This window comes from Tamandua tetradactyla, chromosome 6 (genome assembly GCF_023851605.1).
Source record: "Tamandua tetradactyla isolate mTamTet1 chromosome 6, mTamTet1.pri, whole genome shotgun sequence".
Classification (NCBI taxonomy): Eukaryota; Metazoa; Chordata; class Mammalia; order Pilosa; family Myrmecophagidae; genus Tamandua; species Tamandua tetradactyla.
Genome location: NC_135332.1, coordinates 2,378,278 through 2,398,245, shown reverse-complemented (window position 1 = coordinate 2,398,245; position 19,968 = coordinate 2,378,278). Strand labels below are relative to the sequence as shown.

General features: G+C 40.5%; 1 pseudogene; it reads left to right on the top strand.

The window, feature by feature from the left end:
- The first annotated feature begins 17,538 nt into the window (after positions 1-17,538).
- LOC143686544 (importin subunit alpha-3-like) lies at positions 17,539-19,603 on the top strand (annotated as a pseudogene).
- The last annotated feature ends 365 nt before the right edge of the window (positions 19,604-19,968 follow it).

Here is a 19,968-nt window from a genome sequence, read left to right as displayed (position 1 = left end):
GCACAATAGGTAATATTTAAAGCAGGTAAGGAGGCTGTTGTGAGACGGTCTGAAGATTAGTTTCTGTATCAGACCAGATGTATGATGCCTCATGGCACCAAGCCACTACTGCCAGTGCTAGAAAAAATAGATTATTTGTTTTGAACAAAACCTGGTGGGATCAGATCCTGAGAAGCACTCATGTACAGCTTAAATATGCCATCAGGACAGCTATACAGAGAAACTGAGGAAAACCCAACATTGAGTGATGTTATTTACCAGAACTCATGACCAATGCCAAAATTTAGTGGCATTTACCACGTAACTTTGAATTTTTAAAATAGTAGTATCATCTGTAAATGGAAAACCCAAGTGCCAAGATTTCCATGATGTGTCACATGTGATTATTAAACTCCAGTCCTAACAGGTGCCCATGCAAGGCCACTAACAGATAATGATGGTGTCAGATTCATACAAGTTATTACTCTTTGTTAAACTATTTCGGATATGTGTAGCGGGAGTTGTGCACACAGTTGCGGTCCTGCAGTCCCCAGTGGCACCACGGAGGGAAGTCATGTCCTCGGTGGCCATGGAGTTCTCATCGTTGCCCCCAGCATGCCTGAGATTGGGGTCCTACCTGGTGGGGGGAAGCTTGCCCATGATGGGCAGAGGAGGGGTAGTGGCAGAGGCCCCCACCTAGTGCTTTAAGTGGGGGTGGGCAAACATGGCTGCTTGGACCTGGGGACCCAGAGTGGAGACCTCACAGAGAAATACAGGTGTTAACCTGATTGCAGGGAAACTACAGGGGCACAAGTGCCTGAAGGAGTCATGTGCCATTAAGCATGTGCATATCTGCCAGGGACATATGTACCAACCTTGGATGTGCATGTCCACCTGGGACATGTGTGTGTGTGCTCACCTGGGACAGGAATGCTCACCTAGGATATAAGTGCCCATCTGGGACATGTATATGTGTGCCTGGGATGTGTGCCCACCTGGAACATGTATATGTGTGCCTGGGATGTGTGCCCACCTGGAACATGCATGCCCACCTGGTTCATACATGCCCACTGGGGCTGTTGGCCAGTTGACTATACCTGGAGATCTGATGTGAGCTCACCACACGTGTTCCCACATGGCCTGGCTCCTGGGGCACAGAGCAGGAAGGAGTAGGCAGGAGGGTGGGTTTGTAGGTTCAGGTGACACAAGTAAAGCGAAATCCCCTCCCACTTTGGCAGGTATAGAGTTTCAGAGGCTCAGACCTTATCTGGGGACTCCAACTTTCTCTGTTTGACTACAAGGATAACTTCTAGAAGCTTTTCCAGTTTCTAGAAGCCAGTGCACTGCTTAGCTCTGGAGGTAGAGTGAAAAGGGGGAGGCAAATTCAATTAGCTTTTAAAGAAGATGAAAGCCCCATCAGCAAACACAAAGCCTAGATGCTGAGATCAGGTAGGAAACCCTGCAATACCCAGTTGCCTCAGCTCCTTCCATGCTTGTGTGTGCTGGAGCTGCTGTCCATGAGACCTCCTCCTCATTCTAGTGGCTGTCCACTGTGAACTCTGTCCTTGCTTCCAGGAGATGGGCACAGGGTGTTTGCTCTGGCACAGATTTGAAAGGATTTGTGTATCCTAGAGAAGCCATGTTTTAATCCTAATCCCATTTTGTAAAGTCAGCTATTTCTTCTAATTCCTATTCAGCAGTATATGTTGGAAACTCTGATTAGATTATCTCCATATAGATTTGACTCAATTGAGTGTGGGTGTTAAACTTGATTAGGTGGAGAATCCAGTGGGTCTTGATTACTTTACTGGAATCCTTTCAAAGAGGAAACATTTTGGATAAAATGACATAGCCACGAGAAACAGAGAATCCACCAGTCAGTGACCTTTGGAGATGAAAAAGGAAGGCACCTCCCAGGTCATGAAAAGAGGCTTGGAGAGAAAGCCAGCAGATGCCACCATGTTCACCATATGCCCTTCAAGCTGACACAGACACTGAACATCATCGGCCTTCTTGAACCAAGGTGTCTTTCCCTTGCTGCCTTAGATTGGACATAGATGTGTTTTAATTTGGACATTTTCATGGCCTTAGGACTGTAAACTAGCAACTTATTAAATGCTCCTTTTTAAAAGCCATTCCATGGGTGGCAACAGTGGCTCAGTGGCAGAGTTCTCACCTGCCATGTCAGAGACCTGGGTTCGTTTTCTGATGCCTGTCCAGATAAAAAAAAAAAAAAGCCATTCCATTTCTGGTATATTGCATTCTGGCAGGTAGCAAACATGAACAGTGGTGTTAGATCCTTAGCCTCTGTCCTGGGGCTCCACCCCACACCCTCCTCCACGCCTCCTTTATTTGTTAGATGCCAGTAAACATTTTTATCAGAAAATGTGAAAATGAGAAATTTACACAGATACGCATGCCTTTATAAAAATAGAAAATTGGGGGGCGGGCCGCGGTGGCTCAGCGGGCAAGAGTGCTTGCCTGCTATGCCGGAGGACCCCGGTTCGATTCCCGGCCCGAGCCCATGTAAGAAACAAACAAACAAACAAAATATAATAAAACAAGAAAATGTTTAAAAGATGTTTCCCTTTCTTCCTCTCTTCCTTCCTTCCATCCTTCCTTCCTTCTCTCTGTCTTTCCTTCCCTTCCTCCCTCAAAAAAAAAAAAAAAAAAAAAAAAAAAAAAAAAATAGAAAATTGGGAGCTGACAACTTGTCCTTGATACAAAATTATTACATATACATCATCTAAAATAGAAAGACTTGAATTTTCAGGTGAAGAAGAAAGTGAGAAAATGTGAATAACAAAAGTTTTGCATATTGCCAAAAGCAGTGTTATAATCTTGCATTCGTATTTGCCTAAAATAAACTTTAATATTTATATCAATATTAGATTTAATATGAACATCCCAGATTTTTCAGAACCCCTGAGCATCACAGCCACCTTAGTCCACCTGTGCCTTACCCCTGCTCTCCATGGGGCCAACCCCATGTCCCACCCCATGTCCTGACTGCACAGCACTGCCAGTGGCCCTCTCATTTTTAGGGTCTCCTGATGGGGCTCTTCTGGGAACATCTTGCTTTGGTTTACCTGACATTCTCCATAAGCATTCAGTGACTCCAGAATCAGATTGCTCAGCTGCCTGCCTTGCCTTGATCCAGGACTGAACACCTCTCAGCACATTTTCTGAGCTCCCATATATTTTCCCTTGGCTCCCCCCTATACCACACTTCCTTCTGCAGTGCCAACTCTTGGTCAATTTTGTCAGAATGCCCTGCCCATTGTAGGGTGGTTATTGAGTTATGCCAATTTCTCCATTCTGTGGCATGCCTTGCCATGAGCAACACTACCTGCAGCAGGTGCTGAGGAAGCTCAGAAGACAGGGGCCACCCCACCACCCACCCATCAGGGTCTCTAGCAGAGAACCCATCTGCTGATCCTGCCTTTTGAATACCATATTCTGGCACTGAGAAGCTGGCTGCCTGATGTAGAGAGAGAAATCCTTTCTCACTTCTGAAATCCTCTGTCCTGGCATTTAAGGTTTCTGAATGATTGGATGACCTTCCCAAATTGCTGAGGGCAACCTCCCTTGTTGACTGCAGATGCAGTCAGCTCTATTTGCAATCAACTGCCTATAGATGCATGTCCATCTACAAAATACCCTCACAAATGGGGATGCATGGGTGGTTCTGTGGTAGAATGCTCACCATACATTCGGGAAACCTGGGTTTGATTCCCAGACCATGCACCCCCCTAAAAAAATACTCTCACATGCATAATCAGGCCAGTGTATGCTTAACCAAACAACTGGGCAGCATAACCCAGCCAAGTTAACGCAAGAACTTAACCACCAAGCATGGTAATTCTATGTTCAACTTCCTGAGGAACAATAAACTGTTCGATACATTGTCTTCACCATTTTGCATCCCACCAACTATGCACAAGCGTTCCATTTTCTCTGATTCTTCACCAGAACTTGTTATATTTGGTTTTCCTTTTGGTAATAACCACACTAGTGTATGTAAAGTGCTATCTCACTGTTTTGGTTTCCATTTCATTAATAGTTAATGACATTGAGCATGTTTTTGTGTATTAACCATTTATACAACTTTAGGAGAACGGTTATTCAAGAACTTTTATTTTTAACTTCAGTTCTTTGTCAATTTTTTGTTCAGTTGAGATATCCTTTATGTATTTTTTACATTAAAACCTTATCAGATATTTGTTCTCAATAATTTTCTCCTATTCTGTACCCTGCCCTCTCACGTTCTTGGATAATGCCTTTTGATATACATGAGAATTTAATTTTGATAAAGTATACTTTTGTCTATTTTTTATTTTCTTACTCATGTTTTCCACTTTATAGTCATGATAATGAAGGTTTAATCCTATGTTTTCTGCATCAATCTTTTTATACTAGAAAATTTTAAATTCTTATAGAGTCCCACCACATCACAGGGAAAAAACACATAAAAGGTGCTCAGTGCATGCTATATAACTGAAGATATCCTAAAGGTTGTAACATTAACCCATAAGAATGTTGATAAGTGACTTTTATTTCAGAGTTCAAACAGAAAATGTAAACCACCTTGCAATGGGAAAACTCTAATCAACTAATAAGCATGTCCAAAAGAGGAGTTAGGATGGCCCATGGTGGCTTAGCAGGCAAAGTTCTCACCTGCCATGCTAGAGACCCAGGTTTGATTTCCAGTGCCTGCTCATGACAAAAAAAAAAAAAAAAAAAAAAAAGAGGGAGACAATTTGATCTTTGAAGTCTGAGATATCCAGTTCATTCCCTTCATTTTTCAGAGGGATTTCATAAACTTTTGACTTTCTAGAAATGATTGTCTACAATGTCAAAAATTACCAGCTAAGCCAATATTTCACTTTTAAAAGCCACAGAATATTTCACAGTAATACTTTGTTGACTGCTGGATTTTGAAATGTCTACTTTTTTAGCCTTACAGAATTCTAAATAGAAGAATTCTTTAGTGTTCATGGAGACTTCTTTTTTAAATGTAATTTTTTGCTGTATTCACATACATGCAATCAGTGGTTTACAGTATCTTCACATAGCTTTTCATTCATCACTAAGATCAATTTTAGAGCATTTGCATTACTCCAGAAAAGGAAGTCAAAATGAAAAGTCCCATAACACTAATCCCACCATCTTATCGGCCCTTAATATTACACTCTACTCAATTTAAGATTTACAATAAAAGTAGGCTAACTAAGACAGTTTAGTATTTTCAGATACAGATGCATAGATCAGCGAAATAGAATAGACCATCCAGAAGTAGATCCATACAAATATGGGCAACTGGCTTTTTTTGCTATGTATTTATACAATTATTATCAAAGGCATCTCTATTTGACTACTGTTCAAAATTTTATAGTATTCTCTTCTAGCTATTCTAATACATGAGAAATGAAAAAAAATCTATATAATGGGTCAGTAGTCAAAATCATCTGTTAGACCCTAATTTCTCAGTTACACTGTCTCTCTCTCTCATTTGACAATTCTCTTCTTCTTTAGGAATATCTGAGCAGTGACTGTTTTAACTTATTCATGCTGGATAAGTTAAAAAGTTAAGAGTTGACTTTATGGGCTAGAGAAGTGAAACTGGCTGATATTCTTGGAGAGATGGGACCTCTGGGATTCAGGGACTTGGGGGGCATTGGTACAAACTGGAGGCCTTATTTTCTGAGAAACATAACTTACTAAGAAAAACTTCTATAGAGTCTTAGATAGACCCCAGGATATCTTTAGGGTTTAGAGGACTGCTGTTGGTTGGGACTTTGTATACTGTGGCAATATGAAATATCTGTGTGAAGCTTGTGTAAGAGTAACGTCCAAAATGACCTGTTGAATCTATTTAAACTGTCTCAGTCACTGAAACTTTATTTTGTTCCATTTCTTTCCCTCTTTTGGTCAAGAAGTCTTTCTCAATCCCATGATGACAAGGCCAGACTCAGTCATAGGAGTCACATTCCATGTTGCCAGGGAGATTTACACTCCTGGGAGTCATAGCTCACATAGGAAAGAGGTAGTGAGTTTATGTGCAGAGTTGGCTGAAAGAGAAAGACCATATCTGAGCAACAAAAGAAGTTCTCTGGGGTTGACTATAAGGCGCAGTTATTAATAAGTTTAGCTTCGCCATTGCAGAGATAAGTTCCAGAAGGGCGTGCCTCAAGACTGAGGGCTTGGCGTATTGAATTGGAAGTCCCTAATGCTTGAGAGAATATCAGAAATCTCTCAGGTGGGGATTTTAATAGTTCCACATTTTTACCCTGTCCCTCAAAAGGTCTTTGCAAATGCTTTTTAATTTTCTGCCCCCAGTACTCTGGGATTTGTCGGGGCATTACATTAACCTATACAGAATAACAGAATCTCACTCTCTATTCTAGTTCCACATAACTAGGTTGTTTAAATAAAATGACCAGAGAGGTTAAATTGGATAGTGTGTTATGGAAAATTTAAATTTTGGACCAAACAAATGCTTTCATGGAGACTTTCCAATGCCTTCATATACCTATAAGCAACTGTTCAGAACCTTTGGTCTCTCCTGATAGAAACCACAAGGAAGGGGTTCCTGTAGTCATTCGTTAGTGGAAATTGTGGTCCATCACCTCACCTTCAGTTATAGCACACTTCTTCAAGTTTTGAGCTCAGATCATAAAACAGCAATCAACTCCAAGGCTTCTTGCCTTCATTTAAAAATATAATTTCAATGTCAGTCACTTTGTTTTACACCACATGAGTATAAACTTCACCAAGGTTTGCAGTAAACTGGGAATCCCATATGTTTCTTATCTCCAGCACTCTATACCAGAGAATTGAAAGCCATTCCTTAACTATTCTTGGGCTCTCATTACACTTAAGTGGTGATTTTTTTCTTGGGCTTCATACTGGAGAACATGTTTACAGTCAGGAAAATGTAGCTCTCCCTGTCTCTCCCCATCTGACAGCTCAGCATAAAACACTCATCCTGTTTTATGTGCTACTTTGAAGTGAACCCCTCCAGTTGTAGACGGTGTCTTGCATTGATTCCTAGCTCTAATGCTTTATTGTAGTAGACCCTGGGCTTTGCTGCACTTAGGACTGTTTAGAAGCTTCTCAGTGGCGGGGGAAGTCATTAAGTGCCATTCTAATTGCACACATTTTCCTTTCCAGCTGTTTGAACTTCCGTCTCTGGTAAATGACTCAGATATGATCTTTTGGCCACCAACTTTGTCCACTAAGAATGGCCAACCATGGTAGAAGGCACATCTCCTGCGAGTTTAGGAATTCCCTGTAAATTAGGAAGAAAAGCTGCCATTGCAAGAGCAGAATGGTAGCTATGTTTTCTTGTTTAATTAGAATACTGGGGATAAAGCACCATCAAGGTGCCATGATTTAACAAGGTTCAAATTCATCAATGTTTTGAAAGGTACAACATCCTAAACTGTGGAACAAATGAGAGCAAAGGGGACAGAATTCATTGCATAGATTTTGCATGGCTAGTCAGGGGCAGAACCAAGTCCTCACAGACACACAATGACTTAAATTTAGAGAGTAACCTAATCTCACGTGAGACTGTAGGGGCTATAACAGATGTGTGTGTTGACAGATCATTTCTAAGTGTAAACATTTAAAATACATCACAATATTGTCCTCCTTTGAGAACTGCTTTATAGATTTGTTTGTTTACTGCACAAGGAGGTAAAAATGATATATTTTTACATAGATCCAACCTGTCCAAGCCTCTTGGAAACCCTGCTCAGAAAAAAGGGCAACTTGGAGGTTAAGAGTATAGGAACAGGTGATGTCAGGGCAGGATCCAGATCTTCTGTAATTGGGGCCCAGCAATCTTGTCGGGGCCCACTCAGAGTCAAGGTCCATGGGTAGGCTGGACTATGGAAAGAGTCCAGGAGTAAGCACACAAAACTTCTCCATCAGGGGCTCTATGGGAACAGTCTGGGGACAGAGCAGAGCCTCAAGAGGGAGAAGGTTGTGCTGTGGCAGTGGCAGCCAGTGGAAAATCTTGTCAGGCAAAGAGATGAGGTTGTCCAGTCCCATAAAAACTATGAGCTCTAGAGACTCCTCACTCCAACTGCTTCTGCACAAGGCAGTGTTGCTCCACTGCTTCCATGCTGCCCATTCTGATGCCTGAGAGAGTCAGTAGAGACCACATGGGAAGGGCTACATGTGTATCTATTTTTCTTTTCGTTGTCTGCTTTTCCTCAACTCACCCAAAAAATGTCAGGTGCAGGGACACAGTGAAGTTTAGGTCCACCCACTTGTTCCCCAACTCAGTGGGCTCACAAGAGTGCCCATTCCAACATGGGCACCCACTAAAGTACTTCCAGCATGTACCTCTGTGAACATAAACCATAAAGGTAAATAGTGTTTACCACTTTGAAGTTGGTACTTTTGAGGAAGTAGAAACACTCTGGGGCAGGGAAACTCCAGAGGGAAAGGTCTTACAAGAGGACCTACCCTTTTCTATATCTCCTTGGTGCATCATTTGAAGGGACTTGATGCTGGATTTAGGCCCCACTGAGCTCTGGTTGCCCACCTGGGAACAGACTCATGCCAAGGTCATTTCCCCCCACCAAGTTAAATACTTTGTATCCTGATTTTTGCATCTCTCATCCATATCCCTGGTTGACTGACTCTGGGCATTTCATGGTTGGCTGCAAGACACAGTTCAGCCTCCTGAAGCACTCTGGATCCAGCCTGTGTGAAGAGGAGGAGACCCTGCCCTTCCTGTGGGGTCTCTGGCCTTTGCAATGCTGCACTGCATGATCTTCTGGACATGAAGGAAGCTGGGCAGGACCCTGAGGAGAAAACTGCAGTGCATCTGGATAAGAGGTCATTTCTGAGAAATAAGTTGTTATAAAAACCTATGGGAGGCGGAGCTGAGATGCAGTCGGAACAGCTAGCTAACTCCAGGACCAGATTTTAGCCTCATTTTGCTGAAGTACATCCTCAAGTAATTCATTAAAAAACATACGTGGGAGCACCATTTGTTAAAAATTTTTCTTGGTGGGAGCACAAGGACTGGGAACTGAAGCCATATCTCCTGCATGGCAGGCAAGAATTCTACCACTGAATTACCCTTGCACCACAACAGTATGTTTTTTGAAAAAAAAAAAAATCAACAAAAATAAAAGCAGACTTCCGGAGAAGATGGCGGCTTAGAAAGACGCGCGGATCTTAGTTTCTTCTCCAGGACAGCTACTAGGGGAGTAGAAACGATACAGAACAGCGCCCAAAGCCACAACAGAGATAAAAAAGACAGCGTACCCCATCCTGGAACAGCTGGCTGGCTGACAGAAGCCGCTGGGGTGAGATTGCCGAGGCGCGCGGACCTCACCGGGCGGGGAGGGAAGCGGCCGGAGTCACTCCCTTCCCCCTTCCCGGGCCGGCTGGGAGAATTGGAGAGGCGGACCCCTGAAACCGCGGCGGCTGGCGCCCACACCATGCGCAGGCCCCCGGACCAACTGAGAGAATTGGATCGGAAATCCCCAGGCTGCGGAGAACGGTGACGGGTGGGGGAGGCCCCTTCCAAACCTGTGACTCCCGGGGAACGTGCACTCTCCCGGGCGGGCCGCTGCCGCTGGCGCCCTCCCGCCACGCTTGTCGCCCGGGCGACTAGGAAATTCGGACGGGCGCTTTCCCGGGCTGCGGTGGCCAGCAATCCTCCCCGCGTTCGGACCCCGGGCCAGCTCGAACTCTTCCAAGCGCTTTGGCTAGCGAACCTCCCGGACGGCGAGAGTTTTCCAAAGTTAAAGGTCCCACAGCACCTTTTACTGGTGGGACCCGCAGTCAAACGTGTGCCACGAGCGCCACCTACTGGGCAGGATAAGAAAAACAGAACACAGAGATTTCACAGAAAAATCTTCCAAACTTTTGGATCCAATACCCAGGGAAATCTGTCTAAATGCGCAGACGCCAACAGAAGATAACGGATCACGCTCAAATAATTGAAAATATGGCCCAGTCAAAGGAACAAACCAATAGTTCAAATGAGATACAGGAGCTGAGACAACTAATGCTGAATATACGAACAGAAATGGAAAACCTCTTCAAAAATGAAATCGATAAATTGAGGGAGGACATGAAGAAGACATGGGCTGAACATAAAGAAGAAATAGAAAAACTGAAAAAACAAATCACAGAACTTATGGAAGTGAAGGATAAAGTAGAAAAGATGGAAAAAACAATGGATACCTACAATGATAGATTTAAAGAGACAGAAGATAGAATTAGTGATTTGGAGGATGGAACATCTGAATTCCAAAAACAAACAGAAACTATCAGGAAAAGAATGGAAAAATTTGAGCAGGGTATCAGGGAACTCAAGGACAATATGAAGCGCACAAATATACGTGTTGTGGGTGTCCCAGAAGGAGAAGAGAAGGGAAAAGGAGGAGAAAAACTAATGGAAGAAATTTTCACTGAAAATTTCCCAACTCTTATGAAAGACCTAAAACTACAGATCCAAGAAGTGCAGCGCACCCCAAAGAGATTAGACCCAAATAGGTGTTCTCCAAGACACTTACTAGTTAGAATGTCAGAGGTCAAAGAGAAAGAGAGGATCTTGAAAGCAGCAAGAGAAAAACAATCCATCACATACAAGGGAAACCCAATAAGACTATGTGTAGATTTCTCAGCAGAAACCATGGAGGCTAGAAGACAGTGGGATGATATATTTAAATTACTAAAAGAGAAAAACTGCCAACCAAGACTCCTATATCCAGCAAAATTGTCCTTCAAAAATGAGGGAGAAATTAAAACATTCTCAGACAAAAAGTCACTGAGAGAATTTGTGACCAAGAGACCAGCTCTGCAAGAAATACTAAAGGGAGCACTAGAGTCAGGTACGAAAAGACAGAAGAGAGAGGTATGGAGAAGAGTGTAGAAAGAAGGAAAGTCAGATATGATATATATAATACAAAAGCCAAAATGGTAGAGGAAAATATTATCCAAACAATAATAACACTAAATGTTAATGGACTGAATTCCCCAATCAAAAGACATAGACTGGCAGAATGGATTAAAAAACAGGATCATTCTATATGCTGTCTACAGGAAACACATCTTAGACCCAAAGATAAACATAGGTTGAAAGTGAAAGGTTGGGAAAAGATATTTCATGCAAATAACAACCAGAAAAGAGCAGGAGTGGCTATACTAATATCCAACAAGTTAGACTTCAAATGTAAAACAGTTAAAAGAGACAAAGAAGGACACTATCTACTAATAAAAGGAACAATTAAACAAGAAGACATAACAATCATAAATATTTACGCACCAAACCAGAATGCCCCAAAATACGTGAGGAATACACTGCAAAAACTGAAAAAGGAAATAGACACAAATACCATAATAGTTGGAGACTTCAATTCCCCACTCTCATCAATGGACAGAACATCTAGACAGAGGATCAATAAAGAAATAGAGAATCTGAATATTACTATAAAGGAGCTAGACTTAACAGACATTTATAGGACATTACATCCCACAACAACAGGATACACCTGTTTCTCAAGTGCTCATGGATCATTCTCAAAGATAGACCATATGCTGGGTCACAAAGCAAGTCTTAACAAATTTAAAAAGATTGAAATCATACAGAACACTTTCTCGGATCATAAAGGAATGACGTTGGAAATCAATAATAGGCGGAATGCCAGAAAATTCACAAATACGTGGAGGCTCAACAACACACTCTTAAACAACGAGTGGGTCAGAGAAGAAATTGCAAGAGAAATTAGTGAATACCTCGAGGCAAATGAAAATGAAAACACAACATATCAAAACTTATGGGACACAGCAAAGGCAGTGCTAAGAGGGAAATTTATTGCCCTAAATGCCTATATCAGAAAAGAAGAAAAGGCAAAAATGCAGGAATTAACTGTCCACTTGGAAGAACTGGAGAAAGAACAGCAAATTAATCCCAAAGCAAGCAAAAGGAAAGAAATAACAAAGATCAGAGCAGAAATAAATGAAATTGAAAACATGAAAACAATAGAGAAAATCAATAAGACCAGAAGTTAGTTGTATGAGAAAATCAATAAGATTAATGGGCCCTTAGCAAGATTGACAAAAAGAAGAAGAGAGAGGATGCAAATAAATAAGATCAGAAATGGAAGAGGAGACATAACTACTGACCTCACAGAAATAAAGGAGGTAATAACAGGATACTATGAACAACTTTACGCTAATAAATACAACAATTTAGAGGAAATGGATGGGTTCCTGGAAAGACATGAACAACCAACTTTGACTCAAGAAGACATAGATGACCTCAACAAACCAATCACAAATAAAGAAATTGAATCAGTCATTCAAAAGCTTCCTAAAAAGAAAAGTCCAGGACCAGACGGCTTCACATGTGAATTCTATCAAACGTTCCAGAAAGAACTAGTACCTACTCTCCTCAAACTCTTCAAAAAAATCGAAGTGGAGGGAAAACTACCTAATTCATTCTATGAAGCCAACATCACCCTCATACCAAAACCAGGCAAAGATATTACAAAAAAAGAAAACTACAGACCAACCTCTCTAATGAATACAAATGCAAAAATCCTCAATAAAATTCTAGCAAATCGTATCCAACAACACATTAAAAGAATTATACATCATGACCAAGTAGGATTCATCCCAGGCATGCAAGGATGGTTCAACATAAGAAAATCAATTAATGTAATACACCATATCAACAAATCAAAGCAGAAAAATCACATGATCATCTCAATTGATGCAGAGAAGGCATTTGACAAGATTCAACATCCTTTCCTGTTGAAAACACTTCAAAAGATAGGAATACAAGGGAACTTCCTTAAAATGATAGAGGGAATATATGAAAAACCCACAGCTAATATCATCCTCAATGGGGAAAAATTGAAAACTTTCCCCCTAAGATCAGGAACAAGACAAGGATGTCCACTATCACCACTATTATTCAACATTGTGTTGGAGGTTCTAGTCAGAGCAACTAGACAAGAAAAAGAAATACAAGGCATCAAAATTGGAAAGGAAGAAGTAAAACTATCACTGTTTGCAGACGATATGACACTATACATCGAAAACCCGGAAATATCCACAACAAAACTACTAGAGCTAATAAATGAGTATAGCAAAGTAGCAGGTTACAAGATCAACATTCAAAAATCTGTAGCATTTCTATACACTAGTAATGAACAAGCTGAGGGGGAAATCAAGAAACGAATCCCATTTACAATTGCAACTAAAAGAATAAAATACCTAGGAATAAATTTAACTAAAGAGGCAAAAAACCTATATAAAGAAAACTACAAAAAACTGTTAAAAGAAATCACAGAAGACCTAAATAGATGGAAGGGCATACCATGTTCATGGATTGGAAGACTAAATATAGTTAAGATGTCAATCCTACCTAAATTGATTTACAGATTCAATGCAATACCAATCAAAATTCCTACAACTTATTTTTCAGAAATAGAAAAACCAATAAGCAAATTTATCTGGAAGGGCAGGGTGCCCCGAATTGCTAAAAACATCTTGAGGGAAAAAAACGAAGCTGGAGGTCTAGCGATGCCAGACTTTAAGGCATATTATCAAGCCACAGCGGTCAAAAGAGCATGGTACTGGCATAAAGATAGATATATCGACCAATGGAATCGAATAGAGTGCTCAGATATAGACCCTCTCATCTATGGACATTTGATCTTTGATAAGGCAGTCAAGCCAACTCACCTGGGACAGAGCAGTCTCTTCAATAAATGGTGCCTAGAGAACTGGATATCCACATGCAAAAGAATGAAAGAAGACGCATATCTCACACCCTATACAAAAGTTAACTCAAAATGGATCAAAGATCTAAACATCAGGTCTAAGACCATAAAACAGTTAGAGGAAAATGTTGGGAGATATCTTATGGATCTTACAACTGGAGGCGGTTTTATGGACCTTAAACCTAAAGCAAGAACACTGAAGAAGGAAATAAATAAATGGGAGCTCCTCAAAATTAAACAATTTTGTGCATCAAAGAACTTCATCAAGAAAGTAGAAAGACAGCCTACACAATGGGAGACAATATTTGGAAATGATATATCAGATAAAGGTCTAGTATCCAGAATTTATAAAGAGATTGTTCATCTCAACAACAAAAAGACAGCCAACCCAATTACAAAATGGGAAAAAGACTTGAACAGACACCTATCAGAAGAGGAAATACAAATGGCCAAAAGGCACATGAAGAGATGCTCAATGTCCCTGGCCATTAGAGAAATGCAAATCAAAACCACAATGAGATATCATCTCACACCCACCAGAATGGCCATTATCAACAAAACAGAAAATGACAAGTGCTGGAGAGGATGCGGAGAAAGAGGCACACTTATCCACTGTTGGTGGGAATGTCAAATGGTGCAACCACTGTGGAAGGCAGTTTGGCGGTTCCTCAAAAAGCTGAATATAGAATTGCCATATGACCCAGCAATACCATCGCTGGGTATCTACTCAAAGGACTTAAGGGCAAAGACACAAACGGACATTTGCACACCAATGTTTATAGCAGCGTTATTTGCAATTGCAAAGAGATGGAAACAGCCGAAATCTCCATCAACAGAAGAGTGGCCAAACAAACTGTGGTATATACATACGATGGAATACTATGCAGCTTTAAGACAGGATAAACTTATGAAGCATGTAATAACAGGGATGGACCTAGAGAACATTATGCTGAGTGAGTCTAGCCAAAAACTAAAGGACAAATACTGTATGGTCCCACTGATGTGAACAGACATTCGAGAATAAATTTGGAATATATCATTGGTAACAGAGACCAGCAGGAGTTAGAAACAGAGTAAGATAATGGGCAATTGGAGTTGAAGGGATACAGACTGTGCAACAGGACTAGATACAAAAACTCAAAAATGGACAGCACAATAATACCTAATTGTAAAGTAATCTTGTTAAAACACTGAATGAAGCTGCATCTGAGGTATAGGTTTTTGTTTTGTTTTGTTTTGTTTTGTTTTGACTTTACTATTATTACTTTTATTTTTTGTCTCTATATTAACATTCTATATCTTTTTCGGTTATGTTGCTAGTTTTTCTAAACCGATGCAAATGTACTAAGAAATGATGATCATGCATCTATGTGATGATGTTAAGAATTACTGATTGCATATGTAGAATGGTATGATTTCTAAATGTTGGGTTAATTTCTTTTTTTCCGTTAATTAAAAAAAAAAAAGAGAGAAGGGGTAATTGGAGCTGAAGGGATACAGACTGTACAACGGGACTGGATATAAAAACTCAGAAATGGACAGCACAATACTACCCAATTGTAATGCAATTATGTTAAAACACTGAATGAAGCTGCATGTGAGGTATAGGTTTTTTGTTGTTGTTTTTTTCTTTCTATTAATGTTTTAATTCTTATTCTGTTGTCTTTTTATTTCTTTTTCTAAATCGATGCAAATGTACTAAGAAATGATGAATATGCAACTATGTGATGTTATTAAGAATTACTGATTGTACATGTAGAATGGAATGATTTCTAATTGTTCTGTTAATTCTTTTTTTAATTAATAAAAAAAATAAAAGCAACAATGTTAAAAACAAAACAAAACAAAACAAAAAAAAACCTATGGGTATGAAATGGCTCCCTGAGGACAGCTGGTGATGCTTTTAGTCACAGGATATGGAAAATGTGTTATTGCAGAAAAACAGTAGCTCCATTCACCACTCACCATCACTGTGCCATGCACAATCATGTTCATATTGCAGCTGAACAGTATTTTTCCCTTTACGTGCAATATCCACCTCATACATCCTCTGATGCCACTGTGGAGCATGTTATTACAGCCTGAGATCAGTTGCAACTATGCAATTAGTTACACCACATAATGGTTCCATAATCCAGCTGGAGATTAATGTCTATGCTACTGAAAGACAGTCTTTCCTGATTAGCTTCCCCTGGTGATGCAGAGAGGTACTTTTCTACTGACATCGCAACACCTCTCCTAAGACTACCAAACAAATCAATCTTTCCTTCTTGATGAAATCCAGGATTTTGACACATTATTTGTGTAGAACAGAGTTAAATAAGTACATAATGTAATAAGCTCCGGGGGGAGATTTTTGAATAATGGTTGTTCTGTTATGCTTTCTTTCATTCCATGGTATTTGAGAACAGGACTAAAGAACTAGTTTTGAAAGACGCTGCAGCAGGAACCGAGAAGCACTATAGGAAACTTAATTTAGCATGAGATTATTTCTTTTTACTTCAACCAAAATAAGACTTTGTGGTGATTTTAGTTAAAACAAGCAGGACCAGGTACCTTGCACAATTGTGAATGAGTTCGGTGTAAGAGTTCAATAAACAGATATTTCCCATAGTCTTTAACAGTATCCTCCTCTCTGATGGCCACGAGGCATCTGCCAGCTATATTTACTCCCTCTACTGATCTTTTAATTTGAAATCGCTATGCTCTATTTTCTCCTATTACAAAGCCAGGCATTAAAAGAAATAAATTAACTTAGGCAGAGGTGGCATTTTTTGCCATGGCTAAGTCCTCTACTGTTTCCATTCCAGAGCATGGGAAAGGCAAGTAGACGAGATAAAGAAATAACATTTGGGAGCAGAGTGGCATTTCTGATTGCTGTACTGGCAGTGCTGGGTGCAGAGTGACTTGCAATCACACACACAGTGTTGCACTAACTCTGGCAGGAGTATGTTGTTTGACATTCCTGGAGTTCCTCACTGTAAAATGAAGAAGAATAATATATTGTGGGTTGTTATAAGATTCAAATGAGTTATAAATGCAAACCTTTTGTAGTATTGCAATTATTTCCACTATTATTCACTGGTAGAGGAAAACTAAAGCACTTCCCCCAAAATTCTGACGATCATCAACACAGGTTACTAGACTCATAATTTTGACATGAGCATTTTAGCTTCTTTATCCTGAAATTGTGCCTCTATAGTGAATTAGATTCTGACAGATGAAATCCAAGAAGGAACAACCAAGTTTTTCTCTACCCAGGGAAATTAACAAACTTTTGTGTGCCTTGACTTTGAAACAAAGCACCCAAATGTTCTTCTGTCCTGGAAAATATCCAAAGGAACCTGTCTACCAATTTTCAACTAATTATTTGGGTGCTTCTCCCATTACTATTGCTATGACACATTCTTCTTTGTAAATTAGTCAAATATGGTTGTCATACCTTATTAAAATCAATTTATATGTTTTCACCTTAGAGTAACTAGTAGCTGTCTCAAGAATCTAGCATAGTCTTTGCCGGAGCAGCAGGCACTGGGGTGAGGGCAGGGGGTGTGCGAGGGGAGAGGAGAAGAAGGCCATGGCTGAGGCAGGTGAGAGAGGAAGAAGTGGTGCTGCAGGCACATCAGCTCAGGCAGTGGCCGGGTTGCTGGGAGTGTTGCTGCAGCTCCGACGTTGGGGCAGATCCCGCAGGGTCCTGGCAGGGGGAGGAGTCACAGGCCCAGCCAGGGAGGACAATGAGAAACTGGCCAACCAATGGCCTAAGAATTTCAAGAACAGAGGCCTTGACTTGGAGACTATGAGATGACAATGAAATGAAACTGTAGCTGAGTTAAGGAAGAATAAAAGAGATGAACACAGAAGGAATGCACCACATGAAGATATCTGTGAAGACTCTGATATATATTATAGATTATAGAGTGCAAAATACCTTTCTGGAAGCTATTCAAAATGCTTTGAGTGATAACCAAGGAATTCAGCTAATTGCAGTTTAAGCTGCTAGGAAACTTTTTATCCAGTGACAGAAATCCACCAATTGATGACTTAATAAAATCTGGAAATTGCCTATTTGTCCACTGACTTGAAAGAGATGACAGTCCTTCTTTACAGTTTGAAGCCACATGGAATCTGACAAACATTGCATCTGGAACCTTAGAACAATCTCAATCTAATGCTCTGCCACTTCTTCTCAGGCTTCTCCATTCACCCCAAAAAAATGTCTGTGAGCAAACAGTGTGGGCACTGGCAATATTATAGGTGATGGACCCCAGTGTAGAGATCATGTCATAAGTCTTGAAGTTGTGAAACCTTTACTTTCTTTTATAAGTCCATCTATTCCTGTTACATTCTTAAGAAATGTTACTTGGGTTATGGTCAACTTATGTCACCACAAAGACCCACCACCCCCAGTGGAAACTATTCAAGAGATTCTTCCAGCCCCTTTGTGTTTTAATTCATCACACAGATGTAAATATATTGGCAGATGCTATCTGAGCCCTCTCTTACCTAACTGATGCTGGCAATGAAGAGATACAGATGGTAATAGACTCTGGAGTAGTTCCTTATTCGGTTCCTCTATTCAGCCACCAGGAAGTAAAAGTTCAGACTGCTGCTGTTAGAGCTGTTGGCAATATTGTTACTGGAACTGATGAGCAAACACAAGTAGTTTTGAACTGTGATGCGCTTTCACACTTTCCTGCACTTCTGACACATCCCCATGAAAAATTAATAAAGAAGTAGTGTGGTCCCTCTCAAACATCACTGCCCAAAATCAGCAACAGATTCACACAGTAATTGATGCCAACCTCATACCAATGATAGTACACTTTTTGGATAAGGAGGATTTGGGCACTCAGAGAGAAAAAAAGTTACTTGGGCCATAAGTAACAATTAGTGGAAGGAAAGATCAAGTGGCCTACTTCATCCAACAAAATGTTATCCCATCTTTTTGCAATTTTCTGACTGTAAAAGACGCACAGGGTGGTGGCTCAGTGGTAGAATTCTCACCTGCTAAGCCAGAGACCCAGGTTTGTTTCCTGGTGCCTGCCCATGTAAGAAAAAAATAAAAAATATGCACAATTGTAAAAGTATTACTTGATGGACTAAGTAATACATTAAAAATAGCTGAAAATGAGGCAGAAATGATAGCCAATCTTATAGAGGACCGTGGAGGAATGGAGAAGATTGAATAGCTTCAAAGTCATGAAAATGAAGACATCTACAAATTGGCCTATGAGATCATTGATCAGTTTTTCTCTTTGGATGATGTTCTAGTTTGCTAGCAGCTGGAATGCAACACACCAGAGATGGATTGGCTTTTAATAAAAGGGGATTTATTTTGATAGTTCTTCGGAGGAAAGGCAGCTAACTTTCATGTGAGATTTTTTCTTACATGGGAAAGCTCAGGATAATCTCTGCTGGCCTTCTCTCCAGGCCTCTGGGTTCCAATGACTTTCCCCAGGGGTGATTCCTTTCTGCATCTCCAAGGGCCTCAGCTGAGGTGCAGTGCTGAGGTGAGGTATTTTGAGCTGCTTGGGCTGTGCTACATTGAGCTCTCTCATTTAGGCACCAGCCAATTAACTCAAATGTCATTCACTGCAGCAGGCACACCTCCTAGCCAACTGCAGATATAATCAGCAGCAGATGAGGTTCATGTACCATTGGCTCATGTCCACAGCAACAGAACTAAGCACCTTCACCTAGCCAAGCTGACAAATGAATCTAACTACCAAGGTTGATATTGATGAAGATCCTAGCCTTGTTCCAGAGGCAATACAAGGTGGAAAGGTGGAATATTTGGTTTCAATTCATCTGCCAATGTACCAACAGAAGGGTTCATTTTAGAAACATGTTGTGGAAATTAGCTAAAATGCAGCACTGATATATATATATATATATATACACGCATATATTAAAAGCTTGGCTCATGTGATCTGCTGCTGTATTAAATCTGGGACAAAAATGTGAAGATTTTCTTTAGAATCACAGGAAATGCCCAAATGAAGTCAAGATGGTGAGTGGGTGCAAGTGAGAATGAGTGGCAAAATGTAACAAAAACTTCACATGAAAGCTTATTTAGGTTGTTCAAAGTGAAAAGGGCTACAGGTCACAGATCTTCAGTGCCTGAGAAGGAACATTGACTTACTCTGTATCAATTGTGGGAAAGTGCAGTGATGTTATCTTCAAGCCTTGTAAGCATAAAAGAGAATAGGATGCCTGTTTTAGTTTG